This window comes from Hoplias malabaricus, chromosome Y, assembly GCF_029633855.1.
Source record: "Hoplias malabaricus isolate fHopMal1 chromosome Y, fHopMal1.hap1, whole genome shotgun sequence".
NCBI lineage: Eukaryota > Metazoa > Chordata > Actinopteri > Characiformes > Erythrinidae > Hoplias > Hoplias malabaricus.
The window spans coordinates 3,139,692-3,155,404 of NC_089820.1; positions in this window are offsets into that span (position 1 = coordinate 3,139,692).

Sequence of the window (15,713 nt, forward strand, 5' to 3'; positions counted from 1 at the left end):
GTCACATTTTTATAACGAAATATATGACGATGGTGTTATACTTCGGTTCCATAACAGTGAGAATAAGCCACAGAGATGGCTGTGGAAGATAGTGAACAATTGCTTCAGAGTGTGGATCTAAAGCTAACTAAAAGCTCTGAAAACGCTTTGTATATGAATGCTTTGTATGTGCCTTGAGTTGCCTAGTTGTCTTCAGTTTGAGAAAAATAAACAGATGGAGTCTTTTTTATTCTGCTTCTTATTCTTTGCCAATTTATGGTTTCAAAGAAAAAAATTGTTTGTTTTAAAATTATATGGATTTGGAATATGAAATGAAAATCAAATAACCATCCATTGTTCATTTTTTAATATCTGTTTTTTTTATTACAATAAATGACCAAAAAGTACACAGACTTTAATTGATCTTGAATCTGTTTTGAACTTCCAATCAAAACTAAGAAATGAAAAACAATGGTCAGGGACTGAATTTGATTTGGATACCAATCTTTTGTGTTTTGAGTAACTTGATGTTATTGACTTATTTGTGTGTTGCACTTATTCGGTTTGTACGGTTATTAAGTGTATATAGTGTACATATACCGTTACTTAATAACCAGTGTATATTTGAAACTGGCAAGATGCATTTTCATTATTTTAGTTAAAAATATGACCTTCAGACAAACCTACAAAGCCTGAAAAATCCTGCTGATTATTTCAGTTGTCATGTCACCTCCTGACAGCAATGGGTTTAGTTCCTCTAAAATCTCCAAATTCAAGTCCATCCAAAACCACAAATTTAACTTGTCAAGGCTGGTAAAATTGAAAGCTCACAAGGTCCGTGTAAAGCTTATCATTTTGAAATTCTTGTTGAATTCCTCATATTAAAAGGCAGAAAAATATTTGCATATGCCATAAAAACTGAAAAATGGGATAACTTACTTTTGGTACTCATGTTCACAGTTTGTTTCTTTCTCGTATGTGAGCTGTGTAATGGACCTTAACTAGAACTCTGTTATATGGAATTTAGGTAAAGTTTACACTTCATTAAAACAACATTCATTCATTTCATTCATTGTCTATAACCGCTTATCCAGTTCAGGGTTGCAGTGGGTCCGGAGCCTACCCAGAATCACTGGGCACAAGGAGTATACCATAGAGTGCTTCACTGGGCGACACACACTCACACCTATTAAAACTTTTGAGTCACAAATCCGCCTACCAATGTGAGATTTTGGACTGTGGGAGGTTACCAGAGCAACTGGAAGAAACAAACTCCTCACAGTCACATACAGCAGGATTTGAACCCACAAACCTAGGACCCTGGAACTGTGTGACTGCGACAGTACCTTCTGCGCCACCATGCCGCCCTATTAAAAACACTATTTAACTGAAATTGCTATTATAGAGGAAAATAATGGTAGCATTATCTTGCAGTTTAGAGCCATACCAGCCATTTTTTAGTAGCACGATTTGCTTGTGCAGTGTTAGCAGTAGAAATTCTGAGCATACATTTAAAAACATAGCCTAAAACACATATGAAAAGCTTTAAATTGAGGACATAAAAACTATGGCATTTTAGGCTTAACCCTGTAAAACCCAAAAGGAAAATGCAAAAAAAAAATGTTTTCATTTCTCTTAAGATGTTAAAGGAGGCCTCTTATGCAGAAATTAATATTTTAGAAACATCAGCCCTGGATGGGAGCAGAATTTGTGCATTTGCCTTCATGCCATCAAAACAAATATAGGGTTGATTTGCACTGTTGATTGCTTATAAAGATCTCTAACGGTAAATATCATAATTAATAATCACACAGCGGTCATACATTTATGAAATCTAAATTTATTGAGCAATAAAAAAAAATAAAAAATAAAATGAAAACAGACCCAGGAAGCGCTAGCGGAACCTGGATTAGTGGGAGATGACAGCAATGACCAGTTGTGTTCATGTACAGTGGCACTCCAAAATGCAGTTCCTTCCATTTGAAAAGCATAGATGCACACTGCACTTCCTGCAGAGGGTATTGGTGTAGCTTTTTACAGTGTCTACAGTGCTCTGTTTTTACAGGGAAATGTGCGACCACGTCTTTGCACACATCCACTGGTGATACAAAACCTCCTGAGAGCAGACACAGGTCTCTGTGGTATTGCTGTCTGATGTCAAAGGGATCCATGATGTCACTGGTGGTTCAGGGCGGCATAATGTTAACTGATACAAGGCTCCCACTGCCTAAACATGGTCGTCCTCTCTTTGGCATCTTAAATTCTGGAATCGAAAAAATATTGCATATCTGGAATGGAAAAATTTATATACTAAAGTCTGAATAATTTCAATACAAATGAATGATAATTTTATATATATATAAGTGCTGGTCATAAAATAAGAATAGCATGAAAAAGTTTATTTATTTTATTAATTCCATTCAAAAAGTGAAACTTGAATATTATACTCATTCATTACATACAGACTGATATATTTCAAGTGTTTATTTCTTTTAATTTGATGATTATAACTGACAACTAATAAAAAAAAGGACTTGCAGGACTTGGCACCTGCAAACAGGGCCAAAGCTACCAGTACCTGGTTTAAGGTACCAGTACCAGGTACTGGTAGCTTTGGCCCTGTTTGCAGGTGCCAAGTCCTGTTGGAAAATGAAATCTGCACCTCCATAAAGTTGGTCAGCAGCAGGAAGCATGAAGTGCTCTAAAACTTCCTGGTAGATGGATGTGTTGACCTTGGACCTCAGAAAACACAGTGGACCAACACCAGCAGATGACATGGCATGGCAGCTTGTTCAAGAGTGGCTCGACACAAGGAATGCGACAGCTGAAACCCATGTCTTGCATACGTCTGTGCATGGTGGTTCTTGAAGCACTGACTCCAGCTACAGTCCAGTCTTTGTGAATCTCCACCGCATGAATGGGTTTTGTTTCACAATCCTCTCCAGGGTGTGGTTATCCCTGTTGCTTGTACACTTTTTTCTACCACATCTTTTCTTTCCCTTCCCCTGTCTATTAATGTGCTTTGACACAGAGCTCTGTGAACAGCCAGCTGCTAAACAATAACCTTTTGTGTCTTGCCCTGCTTGTGTAAGGTGTCAATGGTCATCTTTTGGACAACTGTCAAGTCAGCAGTCTTCCTCATGATTGTGTAGCCTACAGAACTAGACTGAGAGACCATTTAAAGGCCTTTGCAGGTGTTTTGAGTTAATTAGCTGATTAGATTGTGGCACCAGGTGTCTTCAATATTGAAACTTTTTCATAATATTCTAATTTACTGAGATACTGAATTTGGGGTTTTCATTAGTTGTCAGTTATAATCATCAAATTAAAAGAAATAAACACTTGAAACACACATTATATATATATATACATACATACTTTTTTGGGCAAGACATTGTGACAAGTGACTTTAATCCTGGTATAAAAAAGTGCATTCTTAAATATGTATTTCATAAGTGATCACTTTTTAATAAGTTGCAAAAAGAGAAGAAATTAACATTATTTTTCAAACAAATCTCTAAAATAATGAACCAAATATACATTCAGAATTTGTTTGTATAGGGTGTACATCAGAGGGGATTGCTCTAAGACTGCAAGGGAAGCTCAGCTTCCTCTAAAATGTCAAAAAATAAGTGATCAAATATATACTGTTGTGTGTACATGTCATTAAATAAATATGCACTACAACGCGCTCAACTTTTGTTCAGAATCAGCTTCTTATCACTGGTAAAGACGCGGCTTGCCTCTCAATCATTCCCGCAGTTTCACAGTGCTTTAAACAGTGAGGACGCTGAGTGTCCACAGAGTTCAATAGCGAAGCAGCGAAGTGCAGCGAAACGAGACGAGTCATTGGATAAATGCTGGGCTTTGTCCCGCCCATCGGATGCTCAGCGTCTTTGGGGGTCTATGGGGCAGTGGGCTGACCTCGGCTGGCCCGGACGCTCAGCTTCTGCATGATGATTGGATGATCTGTCTGAAGCTGAATCCCTTTTTGATTGACAGAGAAATGAGCGAATCAGTGATCCTTTGGTGTAAAGATCCGTGGGAGCATTACATTTTCATTCTGTTCTGAGTTGAACCGGACACTTTCTTAAACCTCTTAGCAGCATTTTCTTTGTAAAAAACAACTAGCGACAAATCGAGCTTCTATTTCTGGTGGGTTTTTTGTAGCTGCTTGTGTTTGGAGACTGACTTCTATCACTCTTTCTGACTTCTATCGCAGTTTCTGTCCAGCGGGTGCTGCTGAGCCCCTCCACCGTCACAAAGCACTAACAGGCGGACACACTTCACATGGACCAAGGCCGTTTAAGCAGCCTAGCTCTGCTGGCCATTGAGAGGACACTAGTCAAGTCCCTGGAAAAGACGCCTTGTTGGTACGACAGGGTCACAGATCATTTTCTTGAAAAGGAACGGAGGGTAGAATTTACGTATAAATAAACCGACACATTTTATGATGTAGGCTGAAATTGAGCTTCCCCTCCTTGAAAGACCAGCATCCGCCACTGGTGTACATCTAGTACTTTAGAAAATATCTGTCAATTAAATTAGCTGCTGCATCAAGAAATAAAAAGTTGAAGTGATGATGAGGAGGCAGATGTACATGCAAGGAAATATGTTCAATTTACATAGTGCCTTTCACAAACACAAGGAATTAACAAGGATAAATAGAAAAGAAGAGGAAGGCTTTAAGCAGAGACTCAAAGGAAGACAGTGAAGAACAGAGACAGAGTGATTGAGGCAAAGATTTCTAAAGACTGAGCAGCTACACTAAAGGATCTGCCATTCGTGGTTGAGTGTCTGGTATGAGGGAAAGTAAGAAGTCCAGTGTTGATCGATCTAAGTGTGCGAGAGGAACGGTAAGGGAGAATCAGATCAGAAAGATAAACCGATAAACCGAGTAAAACACTGAGAGACAGAAAGACATCTCCATACAACACCAGACCAAGCAATACTGAAACCTAGGAGCATATAAGCTGGAACTCAGACAAGGAACACATGGAAAGGATAACGAGAGGGCAGGACCACAAAGGAGGCACAGGGTGGGAACACTGATAATAAAGAGGGGCTAAGGCAGAGCTTAGGTGGAGACAGGAATCAAAACAAAACAGAGCCATGTGTTAAAGGAGCACATGGTAGACAAGGGGACTCAAAACACAGAAACAGAGCAGTCTACATTAGTGTGATATTACGAAGTGTGAAAGTCTACATTATGAAGACAACTGCTCTTATGAAAATAAAGCAGCTAAAGTCCAGTACTAGACAAGAACGGGCAAATCCCACTTGCACAACAGCAATAATTATTATCCTCAGTTAATACATGATTAAACATTGTAATTTATTCATAACTGAAAATCAAAATTTTTCATGTGTGAATGTGGTGTATTTTTTCTGGAGTGGTGTGTTGAAGGTGAAGAAGATTTTCCGCAGACACGTCTTGAGTTGCAAATAAAGTTTTTATTTATTACACAAAAGAACAGCATCTTTATAATCTCAGAAGAACCTATATAGAGAGTATGCCAATTTGTCTCTCTCCTCTTTAGCTTAAACTTTCAACTTATATAAACTGCTCCCAGTCCAAACAAGGTCAAAGCACATGCCTCTTGTTTAAAATAACCTAATGGGATGAGAGGGATATGTTTGATGATGGTGATGAAGAATATGAAAATTGGGGAGGAGTTAGATGAAGAAGAAGAAAAATGGTTGGGGGGGGTAAGTGTGATAAGGGTGATGATCAAAGGAAGAAGAGGTGTAAGATAGAGGAAGGGTGAAGAGGTGTGAGAGGATGGAAAACAGGGGATAAGTATTAAGGAGGGCAAAGAATAGGTGTGAGAAAAGGGTATGATAGAAATAAGGAAATCAGGGGAGGAGTAGGAGGAAGAAAAGGAGTGGGAGGAGGGGTAAGTGTGATAAGGGTGATGATCAAAGAATGGAGATAAGATAGAGGAAGAGGTGTGAGAGGAGTGAAAGCAGGAGTAAGTGTTTAAGAAGGGGAAGAAGAGGTGTGAGAGGAGTGGTATGATGAAAGACATAGTTTCTCTCACACTGTAATAGATTACGTCTGTAAGGGAACGGGGGACAGCATTTCCCTGCTTTTTTCCAGGGAGGTAATGCGACCCCCATGTTTGTTTTAGAAATCCGAAAGCCCAGTTTAATTTTTTTTTAATTGGATGTAAGCTAAAGCTAAAGACAGATGTGAGCAATTTGGAGTTTATTACAAAAAGGGCAAAGCAGAAATGAGAAAAAAAGCTGAGACCAAGCCAGAGAAATACTTCTGTGCCCAGAAGGACTAAACCCAGAAGCAAAAATAGAGAGAAACAAAATGAGAATTCTGTACACGTGAAGACAAAATAGAAGAAAACGCTCACCAGAAGGAAAACAACATGGCTGTTCTTGCCGTCATTAGAGTCCTAAGACATTGTTTAATACAGCGCCAAGCTTCACCTACTGATACCAGCACAGAGAGCCGCTGTTATCTTCTCCAAACTCAGAGCTGTTTTCACCTATAGCTCATTAAAGCACATAACAGATATAAAATTGATTCTTCTCATTTTTATTTCTTCAAAATGCTTATTTACCAATAAATGTTATGTTCCCATGAATGTAAAATTGTGTTTAATACATTCAGTTTAAGCCCAGTTATTTGTATTCCCTCTATTTTTTAGTAAATATTTTAGAATTATTTTGTGTAAATCATGCAAATTTCAAGTATCTCACTTCCAATCTCGGGAGAGCACTTCTGCCACTTGGCTACACTGAGAAAGTCTGTCCATAAATGTTATGAACAGTACCAGTGGCAACTGACGGAGTCCAACCCAGACTGGAAACCAGTCGGACTTACTGCCAGCCATACGAACCAGACTCCTGCTCTGTTTATATAGGGACTGGACAGCTCATAGCAAAAGCCCAGAATATCCTGTGGGACACAGTCAAATGCCTTCTCCACATCCACAAAGCACACGTAGACTGGTTGAGGAAACCCATGAAGAGCTGGTCCTGTGTTCCACGACCAGGGCATTGTTCCTGGAGAAGAAGGTCCGGTTGATAATCGAACCACAGATTCAGGATAAGATGAATCTTATCCTGAATCTGTGGTTCGATTATCAACCGGACCTTCTTCTCCAGGACCCCTTCATAGACCTTACCGGAGAGGCCGAGGAGCGTAGTTCCCCTATAGCTGGAACACACCCTCCGGTCTCCCTTCTTAAAGAGGGGAACCAGCACCCCAGTTTGCTAGTCTAGACTCACTAGTCTAGGCTCACTGCCCCCGTGTCCACGTGATGTTGCAAGACGTGTCAGCTAGGACAGCCCTACAATATCCAGAGCCTTGAGGAACTCTGGGCGGACCTCATCCACCCCTGGCGCCTTACCACCAAGGAGTTTTCTGACTACCTCGGCCACTTAAGCCCTGGTGATAGACGAGCCCTCCCTGAGGTTTTGCCTCGAAGACAGCTGAAGCTGCAATCCTCTTGGCTCTTCGGTATCCGTCAGATGCATCCGGTGTACCTTGAGCCAGCCAGGTTCGATAGGACTTCAGCTTGACAGCCTCCCTCACCCGGGGTGTCCACCACCAAGTGCGAGGATTGCCACCACATCAGGCACTGACAATCCTGCGGCCACAGCTCCGGTTATCTGCCTCCACAATGGAGGTCCGGAACATGGCCGGTTCTGACTCTATGTAACCAGCCTCCCCCTGGGATGCAGTCAAAGCTCTGCCGGATGTGGTAGTTAAAGATCTTTCTGACAGGTTCCTCTGCCAAACGTTCCCAGCAAACTCTCAGCACACACTTGGGTCTGCCAGGTCTGTTTGGCATCCTCACTGCCATCTGATCCAACGCACCACTAGGTGGTGATGAGTTAACAGCTCAGCCCCTCTTCACCCTAGTGTCCAGAACATATTGCCGCAGGTCCAACGATATGACTATAAAGTTAATCATTGAAATGCAGTGCAGGGTATCCTGATGTCGGTTACTTACGGACACCCTTATGCTCAAACATGGTCTTCGTTATGGATAAACGGGCACAGAAATCCAATAACTAAACACCACTCCGGTTCAGACTGTGGAGGCCGTTCCTCCCAATCACACCCCTCCAGGTCTCATTGTCATTGCCTACGTGAGCATTGAAGTCCCCCAGCAGAACAATGAATGTCCCCAGAATGAGTACTTTCCAGCACCCCCTCTAGGGTCCCCAAGAACTGCTGTTCGGTGCATAAGCTCAAACAACAGTCAGCGCCCTTTCTCCAACCCTAAGGCACAGGGAAATTACACTCTCATCCACTGGGGTAAACTCCAACATACAGGCGCTGAGCTTTAGGGCTGTCACGGGCACGTGATGAGTGGACTTACGGAGACGGACACACTCGCTACAACACAGACTTTATATACAAAAAGTTAACAAAACAAACACAAACGAACTGGAGAGCAAACACGAAGCGGGGAAAGAACAAGACTATATGAATGGGGCATGAAACGAGCAAGAGAAACGAAACAAACAATACGAAGAACATGTACGACCCAACGAAGAACAAAGAACAATGAACAAATGAACGCCAACCAGGAAGTGAGGGAAGAGGACTTAAATACACAAACCAACTAGACACACCTGACACAGATAACGAGGGTAAAGGAGGCAGAACAGAGGCGGGAAAAAGGCGGAGACAATGACAGACAGACAGAGCCACATGGCAAGGGAAAACAAACAAGAAAGGGCCAGGATGTGACAAGGGCTATGAGTAAGCCCAATCCTGCCCTAAGCCTCTCACTCTGGGAAACTACAGAGCGAAAGAGCACCCAGCCCCTCTCGAGGAGATCTGTTCCAGAGCCCATAATGTGTCGAGGTGAGCCCGACTATATCTAGCAGGTACCTTTCAACCAGCTCAGGCTCCTTTCCCACCAGAGAGGTTACATTCCATGTTCCAAGAGCCAGTTTCAGTAACCGAGGATCAGAACGCCTGGGTCTCTGCCCTCGGCTATGTTTAAATGTGAAATGAATATCATAGCAGATGGTTTATGTTTTGGGTACCACTTTAAAATAAGACTACATTTAAACAGATTTATAAATGGCTTAAAATATATTTTTTGATTATTTAAAACATTAACAAAGATAAAACTTAGAGAAAATGTCAATACAAAGAATAATTTTGTCAATTCACATGTTAAGGTAAACCACATTATCATTAATGTAAAAAGACACTCTGTTGGTGGTGAATTTATTAAACCTTTTTCTTAAATGATTAAATCTATTAATAAATATGTAACAAAGCTGACTGACTTAACATCATCTGATGGGAAAGACAAAGTAAGGTCAGTATCTGAGGTTTAACAGTGTAGATAGATTTGGGTTCGCTCTTTGGCACTGCTGCCCTTTCTGTATATGTGTTAACTGATTGTTAATTACTTTTAATTCACTAACAATGTATTTATTTACCATTAATACACGATTTTAAACTTATTTTAAAATGGTACAATTTTTTGTTTTCTCTATTTGTATTCTCTAATGTCTCCATGATTAGGAAAGGATCAGCAAGGATTCCCTAAAAGATGTGTAATGCAAGTGAAGTAATTGCTCAAAGATAACTAGTGTGAACTTGGTGACCATAAAGGAAAGTCTGTTATAAGGTCAACCCTCAAGAAAAATAAATTCCTAGAATCATGGACATTCATATGATAAGATGACAGTCTCATACTCACTTATCTTTCATTACATCATCAAGCATTACGCACTGCTTAACACTGCTTCTGCTTTTGCAAGAGGAAAAAGGAACACAACGAAAATTAAAAACTGCATTGAGAATAAGTGCCATATGATATTTCACTTAAAATAACCATAGGAAAAGAAATTGTAAAGAAATAGAAAGCTGATACACAAAACAAAAGCTTATAGGCACTCATTATTATTCGTGAATTCAGCTGTAAGGTGCGTCCATCTTATTGGACACAGGTTTTGCACGGCCTGCTAGTATAATGTCCACAGAAACGCATGAAACAAAATGGGACACACAAGAGCAGCTGCACATGGTCCTAAGATCACACAAACCTGGGCTAGGTGTTTGCAAGAGGGATATAATGTAGCATTAGGTTGTTTAGCAGTGGCTCTGTGTTCTCTAGGGTGATATCAATCATCGGTGATGTTTCGGTTTTAATCGTCTAACATTAGTACCTGACCTCATTAAAGGTCTTGTGACTAAATGTTTTCAGATTCTCACAGAAATGTTCTAGCATCTAGTGTAACACCTTCCTAGAGTAGATGTTACTTCACAAAGAAGAGAGAGAGAGAGAGAAAAAAAAGAAACAATTTGTGCCATTAATTTTAAGTTCTTGAAATTACTAAGAAACCACAAAATGTTTTTGATGCTTTAGAAAGGCCACATTTGCCTCCAACATTAGTGCACTGCTGTGTCTGATCCACTTGTAATAATGCAATACAGACTAACACAATCACTATGTCAGCATCCCTGCAGCCTGAGAACAGGCTTAGACCTGTTTTAGGGGGGCTGTATCTCTCCCTAAATGTTCTATATGTCTGTATTTTTGAGGTCACTGTTATGGTGATGGAAACATACAGTTCTCTCTCAGCCGGAGCGAGAGACAGATTCTCCACGTCTCGTAAACAGATAATGCACTTTTCATTGGTCGTCACCTTTATTTAGCCAATCAGAAGCCAGAGTTATATGTCCATCATGTAGTGCTGCAGCCAGTGAGGTCACAGTCCTCTCCTACATGGGGTTGTGTTGCTGCGCTGAAAGCAGCAGGTCATTGCTGAAATAGGGTGAACTACAGCTCTGTTTTTAAATAGAAATAATGTTAGCACCGTGTCCTGGAGAAACTACATTTCATTCTCCCTCAAAACATCACATATAAATTACACACAATCACACAGAAATCATATTAGATAAATACATTTCATATAGATTAATAATAACATTAACAAACTATTATTAGAGTGTAAGAAAAATATTAGTCCTAAGCAATTCATTCTATGACATGTTGACTGGACATGTGCTAATGTAATGAGGACGAGACTGTCTCAGACACTTTGCATTGTGCTTGGTGATGTAAGGCTTGGAGGCAGCTGTTCAGCCATGGAAACCCATTTCATGAAGCCCTCTACACTATGTTTTTCTACATTTCTGAGCTAATCCGAAAGCCACATGAAGTTAGTAGGTCTGTAGTGACCAACTCTGCACACTATACACCTCAGTCCACTCTGTCATGCCCTACCACTTCGTGGCTGAATTGCTGTGGTGTTATAATACCACTGAGAGTTGACTGTGGGATATATTGTAGCAAGGATGTTTCACAACTGGACCTGATGCATAGGTGGTGTTTTATCACTGTACCATGCTGGTATATATCTTTTTATTTTGTATTTTGGATAATATATATATACACTCACACCTACGGACACTTTTGAGTCACCAATCCACCTAACAACGTGTGTTTATGGACTGTGGGAGGAAACCGGAGCACCCAGAGGAAACCCACGTGGACACAGGGAGAACACAGCAACTCCTCACAGACAGTCACCCGGAGCGGGAATCGAACCCACAACCTCCAGGTCCCTGGAGCTGTGTGTCGGCGACACTACATAACCTTTGTAAAAACACACAAGCAAAATGCATATAATTTACGAGTAATAAGACATTCCCAAAAACTTTGCGCCAGATTCATGAATGCTGCACAAATACCAGATTTTTTAGTAGAACACATGTATGTCTGCGAATACCTAGTCTCGCATTACCATACTCTCTGCGGAGAATCTGGTACCTTTCACTATTAAAAGTGAAGCAAGGTTAATGCCCTGAAAGTATCAGACTCTCTGTCAACTTGTGGCCGGCGCATCTGTGGCTGAGACTAGTAAATATCAGAGCCATATAGTATCTCTCTAAGCGTGCACGTTTCTTTTCAATCAACATACCATTACCGTAATCTCCACCTATACATTTAAACTGACCGCCAGGAAGAGCTAGGAATGAGGCATCACCTAAAAAAACCCTAAAAACTCTACAGAAAAGGAAAAGATATGAAAAGGAAGAAAAGGAAAAGATAGAACAATATGTTCTGAGCGGAAATCAACATTTTATTTTCATTCTATGTATCAATATTTTATGAATGATGCCCATTATATGAAACTGGGCAAGACAAACTAACAAGGTGGAACTGGTGTGGACTAACAATTGGGTAGAACATTAAGATTTAAAATATGGATAAGATTCATAAATATTTGATGTAAAAATTCTGGTGTTCTGTCAGGTCTTGCCATTGTTCAGAGTCTGTATTTTCCCATATTTTTAATACTTGTTCATTATCAATGATTGTCATGTAAAAAATTTGTTTTATCTTTTTATTTCTTTTGACATTCCCCTGCTGAATACAGATATTTTATTTAATATATTCTTAAAAATAATAAATGTTCAGAAAAATGATTTTACTTAATGATTGTTTTGACTGAAAATTAATTTAATGAACATGTGGTATATACATATTGCAGATAAAAAGGTGCCATTTTAATACATTGTGCATTATATAACAGACTGAAACTGGTATTATAATTGACTCAAGACTGTGGTTGTATAAGTATTTTTACTGTTCAACACCGTGTGCTGCTCTGTGTGAACTCCCTAAATTAATGGAAACCCCAATAAATCACGTCCTTGATGTTATCTGAACGGAGAACTATGAGCAAGATGACAGCTTATATACAGTCCAATAAAGGACTCTCTTCAATCCAAACCGAGCAAACCAACACACTGCCGTACACTGCAAACTGCTCCTCAAAATGGCCATGAACAGAAGTGTGCTCCATGCTACAGGTAAGTGTAATAGTAGGGTCGGGTTTTCTGTCAGCATTGAGACATCTCCATTTCTGAACAGAAGGAGGTTATGCAAGGCCATGCTTCTATTTATATAGCAACTTCACAAGCCCAAGGATGCTTTACATTAAAAGGTTCTGTTGGGAGTTTTAAAAGAATAATGTTTTTGTAAACTTAAACTCAAATGTTCATTGGGACACCGAATGATGTATAAAGACTTTTATACATTAATTTCCAGAAAAAAATGTATTTGATCTGCTACTTACAACTGGCCTTCCTCTTTTACAGTCTTACTGTTGGCACTTCTCTTTATGTCACCTGTGCAAACTTCAGTAATTATCAAAACTGCCATACATGTGATGAAAGGAATGGCAGATGATTTAATCGTAAAAATGGTGGGTATAAACTTTGCATCAAACTCTGTACTTTTAAAAAAGGAAAATTTCCTTCGATTTCATAATCAAAGAATTATGAAATCAAAGGACATTTGCTATCTTCACATATGTCACAGTTTTGGTCTTATCAAAGACAATGTGACTAATCTCACCAGAGCTGACAAAACGATGTCCATTTTTTTATATGCTGACACTTTGCCTTTCTCAAGCAGCAATATGAGTCAACCTGTGCTCCTGAGAAGACCGAGGGCCCCGAAACTGTGGGGTGCATCCACAAACCAAAGGACAACAAAAACAAAGCTGATTGTGAACTGTTCTTGTCCTTCGATCATTACTTTAAGGAGGCCATTGGATTAAATCATGGAACGAATGTGACTTCAAGACTACGAGCAATCATACAGCACTTACATCCTTTTAACTCCAGAACTTGCAAGGCTTCTCCCACAGCAAAGGCTTGCAAGACTAACTTTACAGAACCAGCTGATGGAGACTATGAGAAGTTTTGCAAAGTGATAAACCTGTTAAAACAGTTCAAATTGTGGCTGGCCAAATACTTGGAAAAATGATTTCTTAAAGTCTGTTTACTGCTATTTATTTCTGCTATTTATTTATATACTGCTAAAATTATTTATTTACTTATTTATTGCAGTAATTTATTTTACATTTTTATATGTGAATGTAAAATGCATTCAAAATATTTTCATTAAAATTTAATAAAAATATATAGAAATATATATTTGTCTCATTCTTCTCTTTGCTACGTAAAACAACTGATGGTTTGAATAACGTTAATCCAGAACATTATATAAAGAAATGTTTTTGAATTAAAAGAATTTATGAAACAATCTGTAATACACTTACTGTACTCGGTCAAAATGTCCAAGATGTGTCACCACAGATTAAGGAAACAGGCAAAGTTGAAGAAATGGTGATGAACACTGTATCTTTTGAGGTATTACGATCCTAAGTTCTTAAACATGTCTTACGCTGTAAAGTAGTGATGTGTCGGTCACGAACGAACCGGTTCAAAGAGCCGGCTCTTGTAAGTGAACGTCGAGAGCCGGTTCCCGTCTAAGACCGAGCCATTTTTTTTTCTAAGGCTTGTCATTCAACCAATCAGAGAACAACAAGCAAAGCTGAGACACTTGGTTTTCCCGAATGCCAATCTGCCTTCCAAAAAATAGTTGAAGAAATCAGTTAAATGTCTGTTGACAGTTGTGGTTGTTTTAATCACTACCGTTGAATGCTGCTGTTTTGCACTTTGCAGAGTATTTGTTTATTTTATTACCCAGAAATGGATGATTATTTAATTTAATAAGCTATTTTGTAATACCTACTTTTTGGGTTCCATTGGCTGTATTTCAGAGTTTACAAGTGATTTTTTATTAAGGTGTTTAAATAAAAATCCAGTTATTTATACAATTGAATGTGTGAGTGCAATCAGTGAGTTATTACAAGACAGCCATAAAAACAATTGGCCATTGCAACACTATGTATTAGTTTTAATATTGAACAATAATATTTTGTCCATATAGTCATGTAAAATGTTGGTAATGTTGTTCTTTACCAGTGGAAATAAGTGGTAAAACAAAGAGCCATTTAGGAGCCGAAAGAGCCGTCTCTTTATGAAGAGCCGAGCCAAAAGAGCCGGCTCCCCAAAAAGAGCCGAAATTCCCATCACTACTGTAAAGACCAAATAAATTCAATGTGTTAAAAAGGTGAGAGTACATAAAAAAAAATGCTGAGAGATTTTATCAGCTCCACAGCAAGCTGTAGTTCTACAATTATTACAGACTGTGGTCAAACCAAATATGAGAATTGCTCATTTAACTTAATATTTTATTGGGTAACACTTTATAAACAACCCGCGTCTTAACGTGTACTTACCCAGAACTTACAATGTACATTCACGCGTTTTATGGTGTATTTTCATGCGATTTAAAGCGTATTCTTATAGTGTACGTTTCCCATAATTCATTATATGCGTCAGTACATCTCAGACACTTAGCTACTTACCAACCTGCGCTTTAACGTATACTTCCCTGGCACTTACTGTGTATCTCCTCGCTTTTTATGGTGTACGTGCCGGCGTTTTAAGGGAAATTTACCTCATACTTAAAGTGTACCTTCACATAACTTACGGATTCTTTATATGAACTGGTAGCTAAATATCAAATACTTACGGGTTGTTTCCGGTACTTAAATATTGGGGACTAAGTATAATTTCCGATATTTTTCCATGTAATTTCTCTGAATTTATGGTGTACATTCTATGTGTGACCCGACAGTCATTGTTTTATGTTTTTATTCAGCGGGAAAGCTTCACTCACATTCCAGCGACTTATTATTTTTCTAATAATTATATCTTGTATTTTACTGAGCGGACTAGATAATGTTCACCACAGTGAATAAATAAATAAATAAATAAATAAATAAATAAATAAATAAATAAAACGTATTAGAGAAAGTTGTCCGAAGGGGCGGAGTTTCCATAGTCTTTCCCTGAGGGAAGTGCAGTAGTTTCCCAG